The sequence below is a fragment of the Microtus oregoni genome, unplaced genomic scaffold (genome assembly GCF_018167655.1).
Source record: "Microtus oregoni isolate MIOR12 unplaced genomic scaffold, Mior012 000011F_ref0000422, whole genome shotgun sequence".
NCBI lineage: Eukaryota > Metazoa > Chordata > Mammalia > Rodentia > Cricetidae > Microtus > Microtus oregoni.
The window spans coordinates 23,129,467-23,136,383 of record NW_024543070.1 but is presented as its reverse complement, the minus strand read 5'-3'; the positions used below and the strand labels follow the sequence as shown (position 1 = coordinate 23,136,383).

General features: G+C 39.2%; 1 pseudogene; it reads right to left on the bottom strand.

Moving 5' to 3' along the window:
• Positions 1 to 2,071: 2,071 nt before the first annotated feature.
• LOC121453576 lies at positions 2,072 to 4,584 on the bottom strand (annotated as a pseudogene).
• Between the last annotated feature and the right edge of the window lie 2,333 nt (positions 4,585 to 6,917).

The following is a 6,917-nucleotide window of genomic DNA, read 5'->3' as shown; positions in this document are numbered from 1 at the left end:
AGCACTGAAGACACTCCACTTGGAGTTTGTTTTCTTCTTGGCACAACTGGCTTTTGGACAAGGAACTGCCCATGCCTCAACCACTGACAAAGTATATGATATCTGGACTGGATAGGCAGGACACACAAAAAAGGATTGCCAAGACAGGATAAGGCAGTTCTGAAAAATTCCATGCCTCTGAAAATGGTCTGTCAGTTACGCTAGGTCAAAGTTGGTTGCTTCAACATTGCAAATGAGATTTTGGGTGATTGCTCAGGTAGCCAATTGTCTCCATCATATACTGCTTGCTTTGGAAGATGCTTGATTGCACTTCCTACCTACTCAAGTAATATCTCACTTCTTAGCCCTTCAATGGGGTTGAAGATTAGATAGTCATAGTTACCTTCCTCTTAAGATTTAGCCAAGCTTATTTCAGATGCAAGTCTTAGACTCCTTGGAATTGAATGTTTTTCTAAAACATTTATCATGTGTTCCTTGCTTAATCTTGTTTATGTTGGCTGTAATTTTATACTTCATATTTGATCCCATTGAATATAGTGTTGTATTGGGTTTGGATTGCTCTTGTTTAGACAAAAGAGGGAGGTGATGGGGAAGCTTTGTTATCCAATTATCTTTAAGAGGTAGGACCAAGTTAGGGTGTGGCTTTTTGGCACAGAGGAAAAAGGTGCTCTCTCCCTGTGGTTCCCTTACAGCACAGCTCAGCTTGGACTTCTTGTTCCTGTTTCATGAGTTTCTCTCTTATAATAAATAAAAATATAATTGTTTTATCTTTTAGCTAGACTTATTACTTCCTAAATTGAGTTAACTTCTACATATGTGTATTCTTGAATCCAGGATGTATGTGTAACTACTATCTGCCTAAGTCTTACAGTGGTGCTAGATATGCAAGATGAAAAGTAGAAACACAAAATATCTCAGCCATGTCTAGTCTTGGTAAGGGTCCTATTGCTGTGATAAAATATGGTGACCAAAACCAACATGGGAAAGAAATCTTGAGCCTATAGAGGGCATTTCTTATTCAAATCACAATGAGGATGCATCAGCAAACTCAGGAGGTTTGCTTGAAGGAGAGCTGTGAGAGAAAATCAGAGAGGCCTTGGGTAGAAGAACATCTCTGATCTAGAGCCTGGCTTCTCCCAGACTCAGGAACGTTTTTCTTATAGCTGTTTTGCTCACAAGACATTCGTTCCCTTTACAAGATTCCCTTTCATGGCTCAAATATTTTCCAAACTCCTAATCTTGAGAGACACTTTAGAGACTTTCCTTCACATTAGACTCCTTTATCTTACTCTCTCCTAAAACTTTCACATCTTCAAGGCTCTTGCTTACCCGCCATCTACCCATTTCCTCCTTACAATGAGACTCCATTAAGAGAAAGTATAAGCTCTGTAAAAGCAGAATCCTTGGGTTCAGATAGCCCCCACTTTAGTCACCAACACCTAGGGATGGAAAGGTGCACAGCTGGTCCTCAGTAGATGCCTGTGGATGAGAGATGACAGAGAAGAAGACAAGATGCCAAGAGAACTCTTTTAGTCCATTATCTGCATTGACAACATACAGAAAACAGCAATCAGTTCTTCTTGGAAAGTTTTGGTGTCAAAAATAAGCATAAAATGCTGTCCCTAGGAAATTAAATGTTGCACCAAATAAGAGAATTTTAAAAATCTTTGCAACGTTAGCTTCACAGCAGGCTGACACTACTCACTCACAGTTCAACACAATGGGAAGCAGATCCATGCTGGTGTTAGAGAACAATCTGGTCCTAGCACTACTCAAGAGTCACAGGGCTCACCTCGGATTACAGTTTGTTTTGTTTTGTTTAAAGCAAAGTGCATACAGAGGTTACAACAATTTTAAAGACAAAAAAAAATCGTCCTATTTTGTGGTCCCAACAACAAACTCAAAAGTCTATGACAAATAGGGGCTCCGATGAGCTGTTTTATAAATACTTTAGATTAGGTACAGTTATACAGAAAGTCGAGTTCACTTAAAATCTTCAAATAAAAGTTCCTGTTATTCCTCAAATGGTGCTTGTTGTGGTTTAACATTTCTGTTAGATGCATGCGTTGAATTACTTGTTATCCAAGCGTAGCAGGTGCTCCTTACCATTTACCGTCAAGGACTTTAACTGCCCATCTTATTCAACTTCTACTCTTTCTTGACCATTCTCCATAATTCTCTTTGTAGTGATTTTTTTGCCGTTAACTATCTTAGTAGAAGTTGATATTGATTTGAAGTTGCCCATTCCGCTGCCGCCAAATGATGCTGAAGAGAATGAAGTGAGACCCCAGTGTCCTAGTGGCCTGAAAGAACTGAATCCTGTGTCAAAAGCAGGAAATCCACCTCCGAAGGAAGGAAATCCACTGAAGGCAGAGAAAAACGAGCCTGTACCTCGGCTTCTATTTCCTCGGGAAGCCCTTCAGCTCCCAAAGAAGTCATCAAATGGTTCTTCAAAGAAGTCAAATGAAAATGGGTCCCTTCCACCAAAAAATTCCCTGAAGACATCATCTGGATTCCGGAATGTGAAGCCAAACTCAAATGGACTGTCCAAATGACTTCCATCTCCTCCTCCACCATTTAATCCTTTTTTGCCGTATTTGTCATAGATGTCCCGCTTTTTTGCATCCAATAACACCTCATATGCCTCAAAAAAAAATCTTTGTTTCCATAACTTAAACACCCATTGGACTATTAGAAACTTCTTACAAATCTATTAAAAAGGATATTTTCTAAAGATTCACATTAGAGTCTATTATAATGCCTCCTAAGGCCCCTATACTTCCAGTTCAGGGACTCACTATTTTAAGTTACTGAATTCATAATCCAAATCAATGCTTTTTTCATACAAGCACTCACTACGGGGGCCACATACTTATTCTACTAAAACTCCCAATATTCAAAATATTTATAAGTATCACCATAGGAACAAAATCCATATCTTGTTTCAAGTAACATATTCTATATTTTTATACATATTAGTTTTTACTTAGTATTGTGACAAAAATCACTAATTTATGAAAATAAGCATGAAACACCTGCTAAGATTCAACCAAGTTTTCTTCACTTCAGACCTCGATCTGTAAAAAGTCTAAAGGCTAAACTGATGCTCATGGTAACACTCATGAAAAAGGAGTAGCTGAATCAGGGGAAAGTCTGAGATTTATTTATATCTCATAAACCATGGGAAAAATAATGTTTTAAGTAGAGAACATTTTGACAATTTCGTCATGCTTGTATTTTAAACTATGAACATGTCCAACAGAACCTCTTTGGAGGATTAAAGTTAAAGGGCATCCATATACTCAGTCCCACTGGGAGCTGAAGGTCACGGGCTATCTGTCTCTGCAGTGGGAGGAATGGATTCTTCACATGAGGGTGGAGGGCAGAATTGCCCAGAGTAACAACTCAAGGCAGTGGCAGCAGTGAAGACTGCCATTTAATGTAAGCCGTATTTGTTTATATGTAGGGGGCAAAGGGAGAAACCTGATTACAACAGGCAGGGGCTTCTTGTTGCAGGAAGATCTTGTTTCCACCATTCACATATAAAGTGTTTTTATCAAGAGCTTAAACAAGCTATTATGATGGCAAAACGAAAGTTAAGAAGCTGCTTTGAGAAGAAAATAGTGGTAGAAATTCCCACAACCACAGCCTTGTTCCTCAGCCTTGCTCACAGGTTACTTTCTTCTAAAACAAACTCAAACACATAAGAAAAATAACTTTAAAGATGGTTTTGCTGTGTGGCTTGTGAAAACTCCCTTGACCCAGATACTAGGTGACAAAAAACTCACTGAGCAGAATCATTTGGAAACAGTCCTGCTCGTTTAGAAGGTATCTGACTTGTTTATATGGACTTGTCTCTTACTGCCTGGGTATGAATTGTTCTAGATGACAGTTCCGTAGCCCTTTAAAGTAGACATTGTGTTACTCTCCATTCCTGTAACAAATACCTGCTATAAATCAACTTCTAAAGAAAAATAGTATCTGGGCTCAGAGGTATAGCGTTTCCAGTCTGTACCTGATCCCATTGTTTGGCCCTGTGGCAAGGCAGCTCATGTTAGCAGCCAATCCAACACCAAAAAGGAAAATGACAAGAAGTAAAGGGAACAGGAGGTTCAAAACTCCCTTTATGTTGCCACTAGATCCCACCTCTTAACATCGCTGCCACTGACCAATAGTGTGTTCAGCCATGACCCTCTGGGGACATTTATGATCCCCAGAAATCTAAGAAAGGTAGAGAAAACCACAAAGAAGGCATATGTGGACTCCTTACTCTGTGATCTAGGCATGTGTGATCTCCCCTACTCTGTGATCTAGGCATGTGTGGTTGCCCCACTCTGTGATTTGGGTTTAGTGAATAACAGAGAGCTTTCATCCCAGTGACAAAGCTACATTTTTCCTTCACATGGTGACAAAAGAACAGCTCCAAGTCTGGATGCCGTAGATGAGGACACCTGAGAGGTTTGTTCACAAAATGCCCCTCACCACTTTTTTAGAAGAACCACAAAGCTCGCAGTGCTGGCCTGTCAGCCTTGGGGAGAGAAATACCGTCGTACCCGGTGAATTATTGATGGCCACACAGGACATGGTAAAGATGCTGTGGGCACAGTGACGGTGATGGTCTTGTCGTCTTGATTGCAAAGAAATGCATGCAAGGGGGAGTAAAAATGGATTTCAATTTATATCCTGCTTTGCTCAAAATCTTCCTTAAAAGTGAAATGTCACACTTCACACTGTTAAAGAAAGCTTTCAGTTTCTCATTTTTATACACAATTCTCGAAGAAGATTTTATCACCAATGCTCACACTTGGTTTAATTAGCAGTCATTTCTAAGCTGGTCCATGATAAGCTTTTGCAGAAGAAATGAAAAAGTTCATAAATCTGTCAGTCTTGGTACAAAAAAAAATGACTTTTTTTTTTCAAACTGCCTGGATTGGAAAAGGATGCTGAGGTGGGGGATTTTAAACTTTTATCCGGGCCATTTATCTTTTCTCGATACCTAGAAGTCTTCAAGCTCTCCCATGTGCTACACATATATACTCGGATCCTCAAAATCACAGTTATTCCCCGTCACACTCTCCAAGCCATAGTTAAAATAGATGTGAGTGGTTAAGAAATTTCCATTTATTGGTTGGAGTAGTGCAGCAAGGAAGAACTTTTTAAAAGGTATCTGGAAATGATTCTCAGCCTGGTGCAGAGAGAGCAGAACCTAACTGGGTTGTCTTGGGACCTTGTTAACAAAGCACGGAAGAACTATGTTTTCCAGGGAATATAGTGTAAGGTAATAAATTTAGGAAAAACAAATACTATGTTTATGCAGGTATATACTATAAAGCAAGATAAATAGAAAATTTGTATGCCTTAATCAGTTAATGAGTATCTGATTAAGAATCTAATTTTTCTCATCTCTTTAGTCAGTTTGTTATGCAGAGCTAAGGCCAAGTCATGCACTCCTTTGACTACTAATTGAGCTTTAATAATGTATTGGGCCCTGAAATAAGACCTACTCTTTCAAGAAAGAATCCAATACTGTCATTATTTGTAAAGAAGCATCAACTCTAATGGGGTGATATGCGCACATGTATTTAGGCTCATTGACTAAAGCAGAAAACCTTAAGAAGGGCACATCTTGAAAGTGGGATGCAAAGTGCGACAGGCATCTGCTCAATGGACATGATTGACCTAAGGGGGAATAAGCATTTCTTGGGCATGATGGAAAGACCACTTATTTTTGAGTGGTATAAAGCCTTAGGAGTGTACACAGGTCCAAGGCAGTGGGGTGATTCTGGCAGCTGGAGGAGTCGGGTACAACTCCAATAGAGGTGAAATTTTGAGGTGAGAAAGAAAATGGGCATTGATGTGTGTGAAACCTTTCCAGGTTGACAGTGGATTGAAGCATGAATTCAGTTTGTCACTGAAGCAAGGCTGAGAACACCTCTTAAAACCATTGTTTTTACAGTCCTACCTAATATAATAGTTACTAAGTAATAATGCAAATCTGTGATAATTCTACAGTGTCCATGGAGGATTTGCATGCTCTTTATCAATGCTAAAATACTTATTGAATGTTCACTTTGTTTCATTCAGAGCACTGATAAGGGAGAGGCACACAATAGAGGGGAAAATTCTATTCCTGAGTTGCTAAGGTGTTGCTTGGTTAATAAATGGAACCAGTACTCGGCAAATAAAAACAATGTGTGATAGTTCAAATAAATCAATTACCTATAGGTGCAAGAGAAGTCAGGACCATGAGAGGGTGCTTGGCTTTGGTGTCGGCCTCAGTGCAAGGGTCATAGGATGCTATTCATTTGCTTTTATAAAAGAAGTGGGAACTCTCCAGAAATACAGGAGTCTCTGAAGGAGATAGGGGTTTTTAGTGGTGGGGGCAGCTTGTTTGTAGCCCTAGACGTGGAGAAAGGTGAATCATAAACTTACTGGAGCAGCAAGGAGACGGATGACTAAGAAATTCTAACTGAGATGAGCTAACGTTATATAATTTAGCAAATTCAAAGGAGTTCTCCAACTGTGGAAGAGGTTGTCAGATTTTGACCACCTACTTTGGAATTAGAACTCCTGGGCAGAAAAGCTTTTAATTGGAGTGTTCGATTATTACTGCAATCTTCTGGAATTCCTGCATTGTCGAACCATCACAACAAAAACAACATAGGGAGCAGGGTTGGGGAATTAAACATTAGAACAATGCAAGCAAAACTGCAGTGACATATTCTTCTCATTTGAAAATGCAGATTAGAGAGGAAACCTCAAAATGGTAATATCTTTACTTTAAAACAACTATTTATGTCATTATGCAGCTACTATTATTGGATCATTACTGTGATGATTAAAGTTTTCAATTACATGTTGCATTGTTACGTTAGGCTTATACACTCATTAATTAGGTCACTTACATAAAACCCAGT